Here is a 19,580-nt window from a genome sequence, read left to right as displayed (position 1 = left end):
ACTTCAGAGAAATTAGCTTTTCTATTTCTACACAATGGCTCACATACAAGATTATCTTTATGCTTTTTTATTCTATGGGGGTGATGACAGGACCCCATGGGTGTATGATGACTTCAACATCTAGAAAATGGGATGAACTCCCCAGCCATTTTGTAACTCAACTTGCACCTTGACCAGTTCTGTATGGCTGGGTTGGCAAAATCCCTCCTTTAAAGCCAGAGCATAACCACTACCAACAACAACAACCGCCACACACACACACACACACACACACACACACATACCCCGCCCTGCCCCGGCATGGGGTTAACTATGGCCTTCCAAAGATATTCAGGATTAATTTGCTCTTATATTTGTGTCTTTTGTTTTAAAAGGAATTCTTGAATTCTAATGATGTTCATATAATTACTAAGCCCCTTTTGGTGTGTGTATGTGTTTGTGTGTGTGCACCTCTGAATGTATGGTATTTTACAATAACAAAGAAATATTACTACCAGCAATCTGATTTTTTAATGAAGCTTTATGTTTCTTCATGTAGCTCAAGATGCTTTGTTCTTTTTTATTCTAAGGTATGTCCCATCGCTGGGATACACTGCAAAATTGCAGTGTGTGTGTGTGTGTGTGTGTGTGTGTTTCAGTCTCTAATTATGCATTTGAGAGAGACAGAACTCAAGCAGCGTGAGGGACAGAGGGAGAGGGAGAATCAGACTCCCCGCTGAGTGGATAGCCTTACGTGGCTCCCAATCCCAGGACCCCGAGATCATGACCTGAGCCAACGTCAGACACTAAACCGAGTGAGCCACCCAGGCGCCCCTAACATTGCTATACTTTTAAATCATTTGAAAGAGTTCTCTATTCTGTATGGTTAAAGCACCAATTTGATATATACAACTGACACGACTATGCCATGTGGTTCGTTTTTTTTTTTTTATCTATGTTTAGACATAGTCTTTTAAGTTCGATCATTTTATAATGTCATAAAACATTTATGGATTCTAAAACAAAACTTGACGGGATGAGCACTGGGTGTTATTCTGTATATTGGCAAATTGAACACCAATAAAAAATAAATTTATTATTTAAAAAAATAAAAAGGCAAAAAATAAAAAAAATAAAACTAAACTGAAAAGCAGGATACTTTAAGAGAAGCAGGTTCCATTTCTGTAATCTCCACCCAGGTCCTTCCTTTGTAACCATTTCTTTCTCTTTTTTTATATTTTATAATCTATGAGAGGGATAGAGAGAGAGAGAGAGAGAGAGAGAGAGAGAGAAGCAGGCCCCATGCAGGGAGCCTGACATTGGACTCAATCCCACATCTCCAGGATCAGGCCCTGGGCTGAAGTCGGCACTAAACTGCTGACCCACCCTGGCTGCCCTGTAACCTTTTCTAATATATTTTTGTTCATCATAGGTACCTAGCTCTAGACAGAGAGAAAGAAAGACCTACTCTCCCTATGTGTTAGCTAAAACATAACATTCCATACATTGGTTTGTTCTCTACCCATCAGAAACATGCCAGGACATTCAGGGCACGCAGGAGACTGCCTTTATTTTTATTTTTTATTTTTTGCCTTTAGTAACATTTTGATGAAAATTTAAAATTTACCAGGAGGAAAGGTAGTGACTATTTAAATGCTGTGCTACTTTACCTATGAATAGAGAAATGCAATTCTATACTAAAACAGGAAAACATTCTCTTTGACTTGTGAATATTTGAATCCCTGTGTGTTTCATCTTTTAAAATAGGTAGGTATCAGTACACATTTGAATCTGTTACCTCAACTTAGATCACATAAACTGCAAAACGTTACCCAATAACTGTCTTTAACCATATTCTTCACCTGCTTAACTAGAGATTTTTTTCGGCTAATCGGCTGGCATTTTTCTGGATGCAGTTAGTGAAAAGAGTAGACATCTGCCCACTAGACTAATGTGCTAGTATTTTTTTTTAAAGATTTTATTTTATTTTTTTTTAATTTATGATAGTCACACACAGAGAGAGAGCAAGGCAGAGACACAGGCAGAGGGAGAAGCAGGCTCCATGCACCGGGAGCCCGATGTGGGATTCGATCTCGGGTCTCCAGGATCGTGCCCTGGGCCAAAGGCAGGCACTAAACCGCTGCACCACCCAGGGATCCCTGAAGGCTAGTCTTGAGATAAGTCGTGTCTTACATATATGTTTGATTCCAAGTAGCAAGGGTCTGGTGTAATTCAGAAGAGAAAACGCGGCTTTCTCTTCACAACTCACCTTTAAAATCCCAACCAAAACCCTTCTGCACAGCAAAAGAAACAGTCAAAAAGACTAAAAGACAACCTACAGAATGGGAGAAGATGTTTGCAAATAACGTATCAGATAAAGGGCTAGTATGCCAGATCTATAAAGAACTTGTTAAACTCAACAGCAAAGAGGCAAACAAACCAATCATGAAATGGGCAAAAGACATGGCTGAAATTTCACAGAGGAAGACATAGACATGGCCAACAAGCACATGAGAAAATGCTCCGCATCACTGCCCATCAGGGAAATACAAAAGAAAACCACAGTGAGATACGACCTCACATCAGTGACACTGGGGAAAATCAAAAAGACGGGAAACAACACATGTTGGAGAGGATATGGAGAAAGGGGAACCCTCTTGCACTGTTGGTGGGAATGTGAACTGGTGCAGCCACTCTGGAAGACCGTGTGGAGGTTCCTCAAAGAGTTAAAAATAGACCTGCCCTACGACCCAGCAATTGCACTGCTGGGGATTTACCCCCAAGATACAGATGCAGTGAAACCCAGGACACCTGCATCCCAATGTTTATAGCAGCAATGTCCACAATACCCAAATTGTGGAAGGAGCCTCGGTGCCCATCAAAAGTTGAATGGATAGGGATCCCTGGGTGGTGCAGCGGTTTGGCGCCTGCCTTTGGCCCAGGGCGCGATCCTGGAGACCCGGGATCGAATCCCACATTGGGCTCCCAGTGCATGGAGCCTGCTTCTCCCTCTGCTTGTGTCTCTGCCTCTCTCTCTCTCTCTGTGACTATCATAAATAAATAAAAATTAAAAAAAAGTTGAATGGATAAAGAAGATGTGGTCTATGTATACAATAGAATACTACTCAGCCATTGGAAACAACAAATACCCACCATTTGCTTCGATGTGGATGGAACTGGAGGGCATTACGCTGAGTGAAATAAGTCAATTGGAGAAAGAAAAACCTTATATGGTCTCATTCATTTGGGGGAAATAAAAAATAGTGAAAGAGAATAAAGGGGAAAAGGGAGAAAATGAGTGAAAATATCAGTGACGGTGACAAAACATGAGAGACACCTAACTCTGGGAAACGAACAAGGGGTAGTGGAAAGGGAGGTAGGCGGGAGGTTGGGGTGACTGGGTGATGGGCACTGAGGGGGGCACTTGGCGGGATGAGCACTGGGTGTTATACTATATGTTGGCAAATTGAACTCCATAAAGAAGTAAAAATAAAAAATAAAATAAAATAAATAAAATCCCAGCCAGTCATTCTAAGGCCACATCGAATATCAACATTATTATGTGGCTTATATCGTTCTTTACAGTGACTATTTATTTATTTATTGATTGGCGGGAGAGGGGCGGAGGGAGAGAGAGAGACAGAGAGAATATTCAGCAGGCTCTTCATCCAGTGCAGAGCCCCACGTGGGGCCCGACCTCACCACCACTTGATGATGACCTGAACTGAAAGCAAGAGTCTGAGGCTTAACTGACTGAGCCACCCAGGCACGCCTCCGTGTGACTGTTTAGACTCAGTGTTCATTTTCCTTTCCTTCAAGAGCACGGGAATTTGCACACGGTTTGAAATCCACTGTGCAACACACATGGTGGCAGCCCCTTACACAGACGTTTGTTGACCAAGACCTCCAGACTCCTCGTTGTACAGGACCAGTTTTTAGCAAATAAGATGGTAGTCTTCAGGATACATGAAAGTGTTCACTGAATGTAAAATGAGGAGTGATGGAATTCTGAAAAGTCAAAGATGGGGAGGAAGAAGCAGTCTAGAAAGGAGTTGGAGAACAATGTCGGGCAAGGAAGAGCATAGACTACATGAAAGCACAGCAAAGCCTTTCAACAAGAGGGAGTGATGAACATGTCAACTATTGCATAGAAGTTATGCAAGATAATTAGTGGAAAACAATTGAAAGTCCATGCTTGGGGCTCTTGGGTGTCTCACTCAGTTAAGAATCTGACTCTTGATTTTGCCTCAGGTCATGACCTTACGGTCAGGACATGGAGCCCCACCTGGCTCTGGCTCCCTGCTCAGCACAGAGTCTGCTTAGGATTCTCGACCCTCCTCTCTGCATCTCTCTCCTCCCCTCCCTCTGCCTCTTCCTCTGCCTCTCTCTATCCACCCCCACCAACCCCCAAAGCAGAAAGTCAATGCTTACCTTAAACAGGTTTAGTAGAATGATTTGGACAAACTCCAGACATCAATGTGTTAGAAAGCAAATTCGAAGGTAGGAGTACGTTGCAAATGTAGACTACTTGTTACTGTTGTTTGTTTCATGGGTAGAATTTAGTGATTTCTCATTTGCATATATAACACCCAGCGCTCATCACATCAAGCGCCCTCCTGAATGCACATCACCCAATCATCCCTCCCCGCACCACACACACACACACACACACACACACACTTTCCCTACAACACCCCTCAGTTTGTTTCTTAGAGTTCAGCGTCTCTTATGTTCTGCCTCCCTCTCAATTTTCATCCTATCTTTCCTTCCCTTCCCCTGTGTTCATCTGTTTTGTTTCTTAAACTCCACACATGAGTGAAATCATATGGTATTTGTCTTTCTCTGAGTGACTTATTTCACTTAGCATAAGACCCTCTAGTTCCATCCATGTCGTTGCAAATGGCAAGAGTTTACATTTTTGGTGGCTGAGTGCTATTCCGTCATAGATATATACCCCATATACCCTGCCTCTTTCTTTTATCCCTTCATCCATCGATGGACATCTGGTCTCTTGCCGTATATTGGCTGTTGCGGACATTGCTGCTACAGGCACTGTGGTGCATGTACCCCTTCGAATCACTGTGTTTCCATCCCTTGGATAAAGACCTGGTAGTGCAACTGCCGGGTCGTAGGGGAGCTCCACTCTTAACTTTCTGAAGACCCTCCATACACTTTTCCAGAGTGGCTGCACCAGGTTGCACTCCCACCAGCGGTGTAAGATGTTGCCCTTTCTCTGCATGTAAACTACTTTTCAAGTGGGTTGTGGATTACGGGGAAAGAAAGGGACGGGAGTGATCGCTTCAGAGGCTAGAGGTTAGGAACCGACAATGGTTGGTTAATGCTGTTCCCAAAGACACTTAAGCACGTTTATCTGTTAGTGAAGATTTGTCTGTGGGCAACCAAAACCGGATTAGTGACTTAACAGCGCAGGATACTGGAGATTTCTCTATTTTTAAAAATTTTATCTTGAAATGTCTCTATTTTTAAGTGGCACTGACTTGAGAGTGTTTAAGCATTGCCCTCAGTCAGATGGTGTTGATTTGTATCGTTTTTTTTCCTGATTACAAGTGTCATGTACGACTGGTAACGAAAAGTATTTAAACTCTACAGAAGTACATGAAGTAGAAAGCAAGCACCTTCAGTCACCTCAGGAATCACTGCTATTAGCAGTTTGATCCATGCCTTTGAAGGGTTCCGCCTTCCCCCCACCTTACTACATGCTGATGTTTACCCCACAAGAGCTGTGAGCTTCCGTTGCTCTCTAGCATCCTTCACTTAATACTACAGTCCCATTATCGTTTCATCATGGAACTAAAGTTAAAAGAATTGTAAAGCCAATAGATATTTCCACATCTTTGTAGATTGATACAGGAGTAGCTCTCCTCCATGCTCAGGAATTTGTCTATAAAGCCTCACCGAGTGTTTGCTCTATGTCTCTAGACCAGATGGAACTGAAATGTGGGTAGCTTCAATAATCATCTGTGTGATATTTCCATTTTGAGGAGAAACAATGGGGGTGGAGGGCTGTATGGTAAATATGGGCATTTAACATTATACTTAAGCACCTGTGAAAGATTCAGAAAAACACTACCGCGTTGCTGATTTTCTCTGGAAAGGTGCCCGCACTGTATGTGTGCTGATTCCATCCCTTTAACCTTTTGTATCCACCTGATAATTCGATTATGCTATATGCTGTGCGCAAGTCCCCCCATGTGTTGAATGCATTAGCATAGAAAAGCACACGACCTCATTTCCCCAAGACAAAACGAAATACAATTGTTGAACTCTATCTTAAAGGAGAACACTTATCGCATACATTCAACATTAGAACAAACGAACCCAGCATAATATTCTCCATTTAAAACTTGCAAGTCAATGTTAGGAAAGAAAAGTTGACAGTCTGCATTTTTAATAAACTACTGTGACACGAAGGTCCTCATCTTTGAACCTCATGCAGTGTTTTATTTTCTGCTTGGTTGCTGACCTCAGTACTTGGAAAAAGTTGCTTCTTAAGAGGCCACTGTCGTCAAATCGAGCTGTGCATAGGGAAGAAATCTCACAGAGAGAACAACGTACTCTGTCACAACCACCTCAGTCCATCACACTGGCTGAGTGACTACTACATGCCCAGGGTGTTAAGAAGAATGAGGGTGTCGATGGCTAGCAAGTCACCTCGATTCAACACTTACGATGTGCCTACGCATAAGGATGAGCATTCTTTAAGTCTCTGCACAGAAACAGATTAACTCGATAACCTTCATGTTCATGACCTTCGACATAGTGAAATGCAGGTAGGATCCAGCCCATTGTTCCCTGCTAGCTGGTCACTGGTAGAGCGCACTGCGTGTATGTAAGGTTGGCCCAAAGCTCTGTGGCCCCAGATGACCTCTGAGTCACACCGTGAGGCTCTGTGGAAGTCTCTGGAAAGCGCAGCTCCGATCTGGTTACTCCTTCAGGCTGCGTGCTCCAGCCTACGGCAGAGTTGCATACCGTCTGCAGTGGTAGAGATGCAGTGTCACTGTATGATGCTGACCTTCTGCTCTATCCCTGAGGGCGCCAGTGTCCTGTCCCCTGGACTCACACAGGACTACAGATCCTCCTGGCAATAATGAGCTAGAAGGTAGCAATTAGGGTTTTTGGAGGATGTCCTCATCTTTACACCCTAATATTGGAGTGTGTCTTTGGCAGTGCCGCACAACTGGTGCCGCTACTGGTTGGTCAGAAATTACTTGAACTGATGATTCATGGGTGAACATAAAGCCGTCAGTCCTGGGATGCAAGGCTGGAAACTACTCAAACAAGGGCCGAGTTTCCTCTGTGGGGCCACCACAGAGATACATGGTTAGCTTTGTGGCTATTCCACAGAAACGGTGAGATTCTGATATGAGTGACCGCTATGCGGGATATGCGGGGAGGCTACCTTCCAACTTTCTAAGGTAAGCCCTCTATTACTCTTGCTAGCATTCCGACTGTGATACCATACAATTTAGATACTGAAACTTTAACGGGCTACCCACTCATGCATTTGAAAAGTTTGAGAGTCAGTGTTCCCTTTCCAAATGCAAGGTTAAGTTAGTAGTCTTCTGTGTCACACTCACTCTCTCATCTGCCTCATTTACCCTAGCGGTACAGCAACCCACGTTAGACCGCATCTCAGTTAGGCTATTTTTAATTTTGGCCTCATTTGATCTCATTTGTGCAGGAAGAGATTCTCCAGAGGCTTTTATGCTTTTTGAAAAGTTTGAGAGTCAGTGTTCCCTACCAAATGTGAGATTAGGTTTCTAGTCTTCTCTGTTTCTCACCCTCTTCTGACTCTTACGCGAGCTGTTAGAGCACCCAGGTTAGACCGCATCTTAGAGTATTTTTAATTTTGCCCTGATTAGGTCTCATTTCTTTTTCTTTCTTTTTTGAGTTGTTTTTCCATTGGTTTTTATTAAAGTTCGATTTGCCACCGTACAGCAAAAACACCCAGTACTCATCCTATCAAAGGCCCTCCTCAGTGCCTGTCACCCAGTTACCCCAACACATCACCCACCTCCCCCTTCTGCAACCCTTTGTTCATTTTCCAGAGTCAGGAGTCTCTCACGCTTTGTCTCTCAAATCTGTAATTTTTCCCCAGTCACTTTCCTTCCTTTTGCTTCCAATCCATTTCACTATTTCTTATACTCCCTGGAGGAGTGAAATCATATGATGATTATCCTTCTCCGATTGACTTACTTCACTCAGCATAACCACAGAAGAAAGAGCTAGATCTCATTTCTGCAGGAAGAGATTCTCTAGAGTCTTTTATGCGTTTGCCCAGACTCACCAGAAATTTGATATTCTGATCCTGATGTCTATCTCCCATCTTACTTAAATCATATCCATTAGATCTGTGGCACAGAGTATCACCCTCCGGCTCTTCCGTTTATTTATTTATTTATTATTATTTTTTTTATTTATGATAGTCAGAGAGAGAGAGAGAGAGGAGAGAGAGAGAGAGGCAGAGACACAGGCAGAGGGAGAAGCAGGCTCCATGCACCGGGAGCCCGACGTGGGACTCGATCCCGGGTCTCCAGGATCGCGCCCTGGGCCAAAGGCAGGCGCCAAACCGCTGCGCCACCCAGGATCCCCGGCTCTTCCTTTTGCGGTGAATTCATCCTCCTGGTCGTTTTTGTCCAGTGCAGAACGTTGTTGTTCCGTTCTTTATCTAAGCAAATAGTTCATTTAGCTCCGTGTTGCAAAGCCTTAATTGGAAAGAGGTGTATTATCTAGAGGTCCATAAAGATAACCCCCTTTTTCTCCTTTCAAATTATAATTGAGCTTTCTTGGCATAAGAAGCACTTGTATTCTTTCTTGGAGCATGGAGCTGAGTAAGAGGCCAATGTCTTGCGATAGTTAACTGTATTCAAGTATGTAGAAAAGGTTCATCTTATATTTGAATGATTTTTTTTACATTGATCCCTCTTGGTTTTGCTATTCTTTCATACAAAATCTTTATTGTGCCACAGTGGGGGAAAAGTGAAAGGTTACTGTGTGGGGAAGTGGTATCGGTGGATAGGATACCCTCATTGAATCTGTTCGTCACTTCGCAACCTATAGGTTGTTCAGCAAATGAATGGAAATGAAACGATAGAAACAAAACTCCATGCAGATCAAATGCATTTTCTGGGAAATTTATAGTGCCATAAATCTTCCTTAGCTTTCAAGAGCCAAGGCATACAAGACAAGCATCCCTCTTAGACAGTCAGGAGTGAGAGTAAATACACGGTTAGCAATGAGGGTAAGCCATCCCCTGTAGTGGGCTGTTTTCCATCAGAAAATTCCAGCTGTGATCATTCCCTTCTCGCTTTATAGTATAATTTATGTCCAGTCATTTGGTTTTGAATGGGTTGACATTTTTCTTAGCCATATAAAGTCATGACGCTCTTCTCTATTATGTTTTACAGGCAGGAGCTTCATCATGAATACTCTCAGGAGTTTCTAACTTTGTTTCAAGAGTTGGCTATCGATATACAGAAAACCAAGGAAGAAGAAGAAAAACTCGCTGTTGGTATCAGGCCCAGCTTTATAGTGAATGTATTGTAACCAAGTGCCAAGGCTTGGCTATTGTTGAGAATGCTGCTATAAACATCGGGGGGCACATATCCCTTCAATTAGGGTTGTGCCAGCTCGAATGAACAGAAGAAACGCAGGGGCGTACAGGCACACATCCTACTCACAGAAGCCCTTGGTCTTTACCTCCTCTCTCGGTTAGGATTCCTGCAGTTCCAAGTGACAGGCACTTGCCAGAGTACCATAGAAGGATGTCCTGGTCTGTCTGAAGAAGCCAAAGGGAGTTTTGCACCAGGTGTAGCTGGATGAGGCTGGGGAAAGGTTGCTGAGGCAGTACCATCCGGGCTCTGCCTCCGTCCTCTAGGAGGCCCGCTCCACGGGGTCAGCATGATAGCCTCTTAAATCCCAGATCCAGCCCCAGGTGAACTGAGATAAGCTTTCCCCATAGGTCTGGCAGGAACGTCCCCTGGACTGCTCCCAATCATCTAGTTTCAATCGATTGCTCATTCCTAAACGAATCACTAGCTCAGGGCATGGTTCACCCTAAAAGGACTGGCCCGTGTCACATTTAGGAATAAGGATGGTGGTGGTGATGTTGCTCTTTGAGGGCAGAGGAGAAGGCCTGGAACTGTTTCCTGAGGGTGGGCCAGTGAATGGACAAGGGAGAGATGGCTGCCGGGCCACATTCCGGTCCAACATGGGTGGGTGTCATAACAATCACAAATTTACACGAGAGTAGTCGTACTCATGGTTGTGGGTGCGTCTGAGCAGCTGCAGAGTTGGACTTTTCAGGGTTGAGCTGAGGTTAGCCGTGCACCTCGACAGAGTGAGAAGGGGCCAAGGCATATAAGCAAAGGTGTAGGTTTAACCATTGACCATGGATTTAGCTGGAAAGCGGGAAAAATCAGGCCAGGGGGTGGAGACAGGGGATGGTGAAAAGCATTCCTTTCAATGGATGTGGGATCCTGGTAGGGTACTGACCTGTCTGTAGCATGAAAGGGAGTGAGCCACACACGCAGGGAGGTAGAGAGGTTGAACATAGGGAAAATGGACAAGCAGTGTAGTACAGTGGTCAAGAGCCTGGACAGTGGAACGATAAGGTTTGGGACCCAGTTCTGATTTTCTAGTTTCTAGCTTTGAACCCAGGGACAAATTGTCTTTCTCTGAGCCTCAGGTTCCTCATCTACGAAAGAGAGTATAAGAAGAGTTCTTATAGCTGGGGCAGGGTTTTTGATTGTTTGGATTTAAATGAGCACCTCTACAAGAAGCTTAATCGAAATGGTTCAGAACAGTATCTGTACACAGTTCCTCTCTACGTCTTTGATATTATTAACATCATGCAGGTGTTTCAGTTATTGGGCTGACAAGACCTAAGGTGTGACCCCGAAAGTGAGTGGCTAAGTAGGGATGTAACAAGATCACTAGCAAGGGAATAGGAAGATCACGGAAGGATTATCGCAAGGATCCTGCGTGTGGGTTTTGAAATCAACATAAGATACATGTTTTGAATATTGTTAAGAAAGGAAATTTCCTTCTCAGTGACTGGCAGATAAGACGACTGTGGTGCTTTTGTATATTCCTGGTAAACACAAAGGACGTAAGCTAGGTGATAAGAGAGAAGATATTAAAAATACTCATTGAGAAACTATTCAAGTTTCTTTTTTTTTTAAACATTTATTTATTCATAGAGACAGAGAGAGAGAGAGAGAGAGAGAGAAGCAGAGACACAAGCAGAGGGAGAAGCAGGCTCCATGCAGGGAGCCTGATGTGGGACTCGATCCCAGGTCTCCGGGATCACGCCCTGGGCTGGAGGCGGCGCTAAACCTACGGAGCCACCAGGGCTGCCCTTTTTTTTTTTTTTAAACATTTATTTATTCATAGAGACAGAGAGAGAGAGAGAGAGAAGCAGAGACACAAGCAGAGGGAGAAGCAGGCTCCATGCAGGGAGCCTGAGAAACTATTCAAGTTTCATCTAGATTTGTCGCTGTTAAATTTTACAATGGTTAAATTTTACAAGTGGTCATCGCAGCTTTTTTTTCCCCTTTTGCGTCTGTAGAATATATTCCGACTGCAACAGGAATTATTACAACACTCCAAAACTGTTGAGAGCCAGAGAATGCGAGCATTTAAAGAGCTGCATGAGCAATTGTTAAAGGTCTGTCGAATTTGGTAACACAATATAGTGTCATAAAATGGACTATGGATATGGCAGTAGAAAACTGTTGTTTTTCTTTCTTAATGCAGGTTAAAAACATTTTGGTCATGCCTTTAATTACTTAGGCAATCAAAATTAATCACGCATTTTCCACTTTGAACTCACTGTTCTGATTTTAACGTAAATGCTAAATGTACTTTTACTTTTCAGATTCGTTCATGGCTTTGTGGGTGTTTTTCAAAACCGGGAATGGTAAATTGGGAATTTTACCAAGAAATTGGCAGGAGACTGATCCTTTACTAACAGTTTAATCAGGGCTGTTTGTTCCTGAGTCAGTTTTCCTTAGGAGAGCAGTGACGAATGTATCATTTGAACGTAGGAAGTCTAAATCATTTCTCAGCGTCATTTACTTTTCTTTGTACTGCCAAAGTTTCTTAAACAGCAAGTAGCCAATTCTATTTTCAATTGCATTTTATTTTACTTTTGTTTGGAAGTAGGCTCTTAATTTATTCATGAGAGACAGATATAGAGAGAGGCAGAGACACAGGCAGAGGGAGAAGCAGGCTTCATGCAGGGAGCCCGATGTGGGACTCGACCCCGGGTCCCCAGGATCACACCCTGGGCTACAGGCAGCACCAAACCGTTGAGCCATCCAGGCTGCCCTTCAGTTGCACTTTATAAGTATCTTGTGGCACATTTGCTTTTAGAATGATTAGAGTGACTAAGAGTGGCCTTATATGCCAACTTAACAGTTTCAAGAGACAGCACAGATGTATAGGAGAATGAAGAAAGCCAGAGTGAGAGTATAAGCTTGTGAACTGAGATTACCTCCAGTCACATTTTCACATTAGCAAATTATCCTCAGTGACACAGACCTCTGTGGCTCCAGCTTGGTGGTTGTGGTGGTGGTGCTATTTCTTGGAATCACTTGGCTATTCATGGACTTTTGTGGATCCACGTGATCTGTAAGATTGCTTTGTAGAAACATTTCTGTAGAAAGAATAGCATTGGGGTTTTGTCAGGGATAACATGGAGTCTGTAGATTGATTTGGGCGGGATGGGCATTGGAGCAATACCAAGACTTCCCATCCTTGAGCATGGGATAATTTTTCCATGTATGTATGCCGTCTTTCATTTCTTTCATCAGTGCTTTCTAGTTTTTTTTTTAAGATTTATTTATTTACTTATGATAGACAGATTGAGAAAGAGAGAGAGAGAGTCAGGCAGAGACACAGGAGGAGAGAGAAGCAGGCTCCATGCCAGGAGCCCGACGTGGGACTCGATCCCGGGACTCCAGGATCGCACCCTGGGCCAAAGTCAGGCGCCAAACCGCTGAGCCAGCCAGGGATCCCCAGTGCTTTGTAGTTTTCAGCTTCGTCCGAGTCCTTCACCTTCTCGGTTATGGTGCTTTCCTAAGTATACGTTACTCTTTTTGGACGCTGTTGTAAATGGGATGTTTCCCTAATTTCACTTTTGGGTAATTCATCGTTAGCATGTAAAAATATAACTGACATTTGTGTATTGATTTTATGACTTGCGACTTTGCTGTTTTCATTAATTATTGTCAGTTTTAAAAGATTCTTATTTATTTCAGAGAGGGAACGAGAGGAGGGGAGAGAGAGAACGAGGTGTGGGGGAGGTGCAGAGGGAGAAGGAGAAGCAGACTCCCCACTGAGCAGGGAGCCCATTGTGCGGCTCCATCCCAGGTCCCACGATCATGGCTTGAGCCGACAGCAGATGCTTAACAGATGTAGCCACACAGGCACCCCCATTTGTTACTTCTAACAGGGTTTCCTCCCTGTTTTGCGTTGCTTTCTTTTGCGTGTTGGAATCTTTGGGGTTCTGCACATATAAGAACACACTATGGGGACGCCAGGGAGGCTCATTGGTTGAGCTGCTGCTTTTGGCTCAGGCCATGATCCTGGTGTCCTGGGATAGAGTCCCACAGCAGGCTCCCCGCAGGGAGCCTGCTTCTCCCTCTGCCCATGTCTCTGCCCGCCTCTCTCTCTCTCTCAGTCTCTCTCTCTCATGAATAAAGAATAAAATAAAATACAAAAAAAAAAGATCTTAGTGTCTGTGAGCAGAGATAATTTTGCTTCTCCCTTTCTGGTTTGGATGTCTTCTATTTCCTTTTATTGCTGAATTGTTCTGGCTAGATCTTCTGGTGCTATGTTGAGTAGAAGTAGTGAGACTGGGCAACCTTGTCTCCTTCCTCTTGATCTTAGAGGAAGCGCTTCCTGTGTTTCCCGTTGAATATGCTAGCTGTGGACTTGTCATCTGTGTCCTTTGTGATATTGAGATACTTTGCTTCTGTCCCTAGTTTCTGGAGAGTTTCTATCATGAAAGTGTGTCGGATTTTGTGGCATACTTTCTCTGCAACTTTTGAGGTGATCATGCGGTTTGTTCTTAAAGAATCTCGTTCAGATTTAGTGGTAAAATGTCAGTCTTCTAAACTCACTGGAATGTTTAAAGACTAGTCCTATGACTTCAAAATAAGTATCCTTTAAGGGATTTTAGCGTTACACATACACAAAATAGTTATATTCCATTTGTTTCCCAGGAGAGAGCATGTTGCTCTAATGCTCTGCCAAGTCCATTTATCGATGGTATGGAGGTTTCATCAAGTAACAGGAATTAATGCTTCTAAATGTTCTTGCCCAGTGTTACCACTTAGGGTTGCAAATCTAGTGTTTTCCTCGCCTCCTGCATTTCCTTGTCCTTCCCCTCCAGTTACTCGTAGGCTGTGCGGTACTGACGTCTGCCGTGGTACTTTAAATGCTTCCTTCAGATTCCCACTGCGGTTGCCCTAGTTGAGGACCTCATCATCCTTTGCTTCCCCTATGAAACTCTCATCTGATCTCTGCGTCCTTCACAGGGCTGTGACATTATCTTCCCATGGCACAGTTCTTCCCTCCTGGAAGCCTGTCCGTGGTTTCCCCTGGTAAACTGCTAGATATTCAAAGATTCACCATAGCATGATGCCCTTTTTAGCTTTATTTGCTACCTCCCACCTGTCCTGATTAATGCCTTGTCTTAACTCTTACTTCTACACCTTGCTCATGTCCTTCGCCTGGAATGTTTTTAACTTCTCTCTCTTTGCCTATTGAAATCTTCTCTTGCCAGCTAAGTCGGCATTAATCCCCTTCTGCTGCTGCATAGACCCAACAGGTTGTGCTTCTATAAGGATCATAAAATTTTTGTATCGTTTCTGTTTGCTCCTGGCCCTGGAGTGTGGAAGGGATAGCGTGTTCACTCTGAATTTCCTCCACAGTACTCAATTCCATACTTTTTACATTAAAAAAAGGTATGCACTATTTCGCCACTTGTGGAATGAATGGCAACATTTAAAATGTAGGTTGTGTTTTTCATAACTTGAAGAGGTGACATCGTGGACCATTTTACTCTCTCCAGGGAAATCATGCTCCCTTGACTACTACTGATAATAAATACGCTCTTACCTGATGTTAGAAAGCTGATTACTGAATTTCCAAATTATAGCATTGGTTGGCATGGACTCCCAGGCTTCTCCTATTTTGGGGTCCATTTTGACCTTGACCCTAAGTGCCTGACATTGACCCCTTGCTTTGAGCAAAGTGTGGTAGAGCTGTGTCTCCTAAAATAATAATGTTTTGGGGCCCCCCCCCCGGGTGGCTCAGTTGGTTAAACGTCCAACTCTTGATCTCACTCAGGTCTTGATCTCAGCGTTGTGAGTTGGAGACCCATGTCGGGCTCCACGCTGGGCGTGGGGCTTACTTAAAATAACAATAGCATTTAACTCAAATCTGATATTTAAATTATTCTTAGTGAAGGTTCTTGTCTACATGTGTGATTTAGATTTTTTTTAATTCGAATAAATATTGGCCATCACTGCATATTAAAAGAGTAGTGCTTTTGAAGTTTAGTTTTGCATGTTTTGAACGTAAGAAGAAAATGGAGGTTTGGAACTGGACTGTGTTTTCTGTTTCAGGACATGAGAGACTTGGACATCAATCAGGACAATTTTCTTACTGGTGAGCAGAGCACGCTTGGGGAAGAAATGTCCATGTGGCAAAAACAACTTGTGATGGAACACGTAAGTAAACATTGAAACATTGAGATAGTCTGTTTGCAGTTATATGTATAATCCTTTGATAAATACTAAAGGCGTATGTTTTCTCGTTTCATTTAATAGCAACGTCACCAGGCGGCACTCCTTCGAGAGTCTCTTCGTTCTCTGCTGGAATGTGTCTTTGATGACATTTGAAGAAAGGACTTGAACCAAGTAACATGAAGATTGTGGCTTAACGATTCTAGTTTAAATGATCACATCTTGTTATTCGTTGGCTTAAGTGCAAGGCCCTCTTCACTGTGTAAACCCAAGTGAGAGTGAAACAGTTATGTGAGTAGCAGCAATTCCAAAGTTATAGGCAGGAAACGTTTAGACCTTTGGTAGGTCTGAACCTACCAAACCTTTGGTGACTTTTTTTCTCCCTAACGCTGTCAATTAAATTTTAGCAATAGAGGTGATTCACGTTTAAGTTTGCTTCAATGAATCTCTATCAGTCCCAAAAGATAGAAAGTACAATTATAAACGGTTACCGTGTTCCTCCGGAAGGCGGGGGAGGAAAGAATGTATACACCCTTTTGTATATACTCATTAAGGTACAGAGCCAATTGTAATGAAAAGAAGATTTGAAATACCATCTACTCCAGGAAATCACAAAATTTATGAAAAGCAACTTAAGTTTGTGCCTCAGAATAAATGAAACTGCGAAGAGTCATTAAGACACCTGAATAAGATGTGTAAATATCACTTGTGAGACACGGCGTCGTCAATATGCCATTTCGACCAAAACAATTAACACGTCATTTGATTGATCTCGGCCCACTGTTAAATGACACCTGCCCTGGGCAATCGTTGACAGTATTGCCTTTGCCTGTACAAGAACAAAGCTACCCAAGGTAGAAACATTTTGAACCTGTCTTGAGAGATTCATTACCTAGAAAATTTTGTTTTGCAAGTTTAATATTCAGCAAGTATGTGGAAAGTTGATTGTATGCTCATCTAAAAGCGTCAACAATTAAATGCTGACACCTTGTCTTTTCTGGTGCCCTTCTTACATGCATGACCGTATGAAATCTCCAACTGCAAGCACTCACTGTCATAAGAATGAAGTTGTCTGAGAATTAGTTTGGAATAAACCGGTTACACATATTCTCTAAGTGACTGAAGTTCCTTTCGTGACTCACTCAGAACAATAACACGAAAAATACTCCCTTTTGGAGGAGAGGACTGTCTTTCCCCCGTTTTTCTGCATGTTTAAAATGTTAATTATGGCCACTAGAGCCACTCTTCTATTTGTTTTATGGTTTTCCTCATTTTTTTATAACAAATTTATTTTTTATTGCTGTTCAATTTGCCAACATACAGAATAACACCCAGTGCTCATCCCGTCAAGTGCCCCCCTCAGTGCCCGTCACCCATTCACCCCCACCCCCCGCCCTCCTCCCCTTCCACCACCCCTAGTTCGTTTCCCAGAGTTAGGAGTCTTTATGTTCTGTCTCCCTTTCTGATATTTCCTACCCATTCCTTCTCCCTTCCCTTCTATTCCCTTTCACTATTATTTATATTCCCCAAATGTATGAGAACACATAATGTTTGTCCTTCTCCGACTGACTCATTTCACTCAGCATAATACTCTCCAGGTTCCATCCATGCTGAAACAAATGGTGGGTATTTGTCATTTCTAATGGCTGAGTAATATTCCATTGTATACATAAACCACATCTTCTTTATCCTAGTTTCTAAAGTAAGTGCAAACATATTCTATTTTTCTTTTCTTTAACACTTTCTTCACTCACGAGACACAGATACAGAGAGGGAGAGACAGAGGGGGGGGCAGAGACACAGGCAGATGGAGAAGTAGGCTTGATGCAAGGAGCCCCATGTGGGACTCGATCCCGGGACTCCAGGATCATGCCCTGGGCTGAAGGCAGACACGCAACCAACTGAGCCACCCAGGAGTCCCCATGTTCTATTTTTCTAACTTCTAACTTACTCCCCTTAGTTAGGGAGAAGGGAGTCCTCCACCACAAGCGAATATCTGATATAAAGTGACAGTGTACTCCTTAAATACTTCATTTCACTGAGAGGGATTTTCCCCTTGAGCCAAAACATTAAGTCTTAAGTATTTCCTCATGCTGTTTTCTCCAAGTTTTTATTTCAATTCCAGTTAGTTAACATACAGTATAATCATCATTAGTTTCAGATGTAGAATTTAGTGATTCAGTGCTTCCATACCCGCCCCCCGGTGCTCATCACTGACAAGTGCCTTCCTTATTGCCCATCACCTATCTCACACCCATTTCCCCACCACGACCACCACCACCACCACCACCACCACTTCTCCTTGAGCCACCATCAGCTTGTTCTCTATAGTTAAGTCTGTTTCTTGGTCGGCCTCTCTATTCCACCCCAGTCCATGTTCATTTGTTGTGTTTCTTAACTTCCACATGTGAGCGAAATCATATGGTACTTGTCTTTTTCTGAATGCCTTGTTTTGCTTAGCTCAATACTCTCTGGCTCCACCCACGTTGCTGCAAATGGCCAAGATTTCATTATTTGTCATGGTTCAGCAATACTCTGTGTGTGTGTGTGTGTGTCTGTGTGTGTGAGTGTACATACTGGGACTGCATCAATATAAAAAGCTTCTGCACAGCAAAGAAACAATCAACAAACCTAAAGAGCAACCTATGGAATGGGAGAAGATATTTGCAAACGACATATCGGATAAAGGGTTTGTATGCAAAACACATAAAGAACTTATCAAACTCAAAAACCAAAAACCAAAGAATACAATTAAAATGGGCAGTGGTTATGAATACGCATTTTTCCAAAGAAGACATAGAGATGGCCAAGTGACACACGAAAAGATGCTGAACATCACTCATCATTGGGGAACTACAAATCAAAACTACAATGAGGTGCGGGGGCCTTGGAGGCTCGGTCGGTCAATCGTCTGCCTTCGGCTCAGGTCATGATCCCAGGGTCCTAAGATTAAGCCCCTTGTCTGGCTCCAGCTCAGCAAGGAGCCAGCATCTCCCACTCCACTCCAGCTCCTGCCCTGTGACGCTATCTCTGTCACCGTCTCGGTCTCTGTCTCAAACAAATAAAAGTCTTGAAAAAACCCACAGCCCTACAATAAGGTATCACCTCACACCGATCAGAATGGCCAAAATTAACAAGACAGGAAGCAACAGGTGATGGCGAGGATGTGGAGAAAGGGGAAGCCTCTTATACCATTGGTGGGAGTGCCACTTGGGGCAGCCCCTCTGGAAAATAGTGTGGAGGTTCCTCAGAAAGTCACACATAGTACTACCCTGAGACCCAGCAATTGCACCACTGGGTATTTACCCAAAGGTTACAAAAATAGTAATTTGAAGGGATATGTGCCCCCCGATGTTTATAGCAGCATTCTCAACAATAGCCAAGTTATGGAAAGAGCCCAAGGATCCATCAGCTGATGAATGGGAAAAGAAGTTGTGGTATATTTCACACATTTAAGAAGATCCTTATTTGAGAAATGTTGCCACCGGGCCCAGAGGCAAAATAAATGCTCCAGTGTGTTGTCTGTGTATTTTAATGCATATCTGCGTACTTTCCCTTCTGTGGAATATAGACTTACTGACTTCAGTTCAATATGTTTCCCTGTTGCTTAAGATAACTGTAGCACATGCTCATGACTCCACTATTTTCTTATTGTTTCATTAGATAGCATATGGTCTGCAGAGCCGCTGGATTCAATCAATCATCGAGTCAGATGGGAGGACTGCTGTCTCACCGAATGGCTCTTACTCCTAGTGTTACCTGACAGCTGTTCATAAGCAATAAAAACTACTCGGGGGGGGGGGGATATTGGCTGCTTGTGTTTAC

At 43.2% G+C, this 19,580-nt stretch overlaps 1 non-coding gene across 1 annotated transcript; it reads left to right on the top strand.

Annotated features, from left to right (window-relative positions):
• Positions 1–9,398: 9,398 nt before the first annotated feature.
• Positions 9,399–16,862, top strand: LOC102152531. Its single transcript, XR_005386958.1, has 4 exons — positions 9,399–9,507; positions 11,570–11,668; positions 15,636–15,740; positions 15,840–16,862. It is a non-coding gene; the product is annotated as a synaptonemal complex protein 3-like (transcript).
• The last annotated feature ends 2,718 nt before the right edge of the window (positions 16,863–19,580 follow it).

Source organism: Canis lupus, unplaced genomic scaffold, assembly GCF_011100685.1.
Source record: "Canis lupus familiaris isolate Mischka breed German Shepherd unplaced genomic scaffold, alternate assembly UU_Cfam_GSD_1.0 chrUn_S1679H1873, whole genome shotgun sequence".
NCBI classification, from domain to species: domain Eukaryota; kingdom Metazoa; phylum Chordata; class Mammalia; order Carnivora; family Canidae; genus Canis; species Canis lupus.
This window is presented reverse-complemented; position numbering and strand designations above follow the sequence as displayed.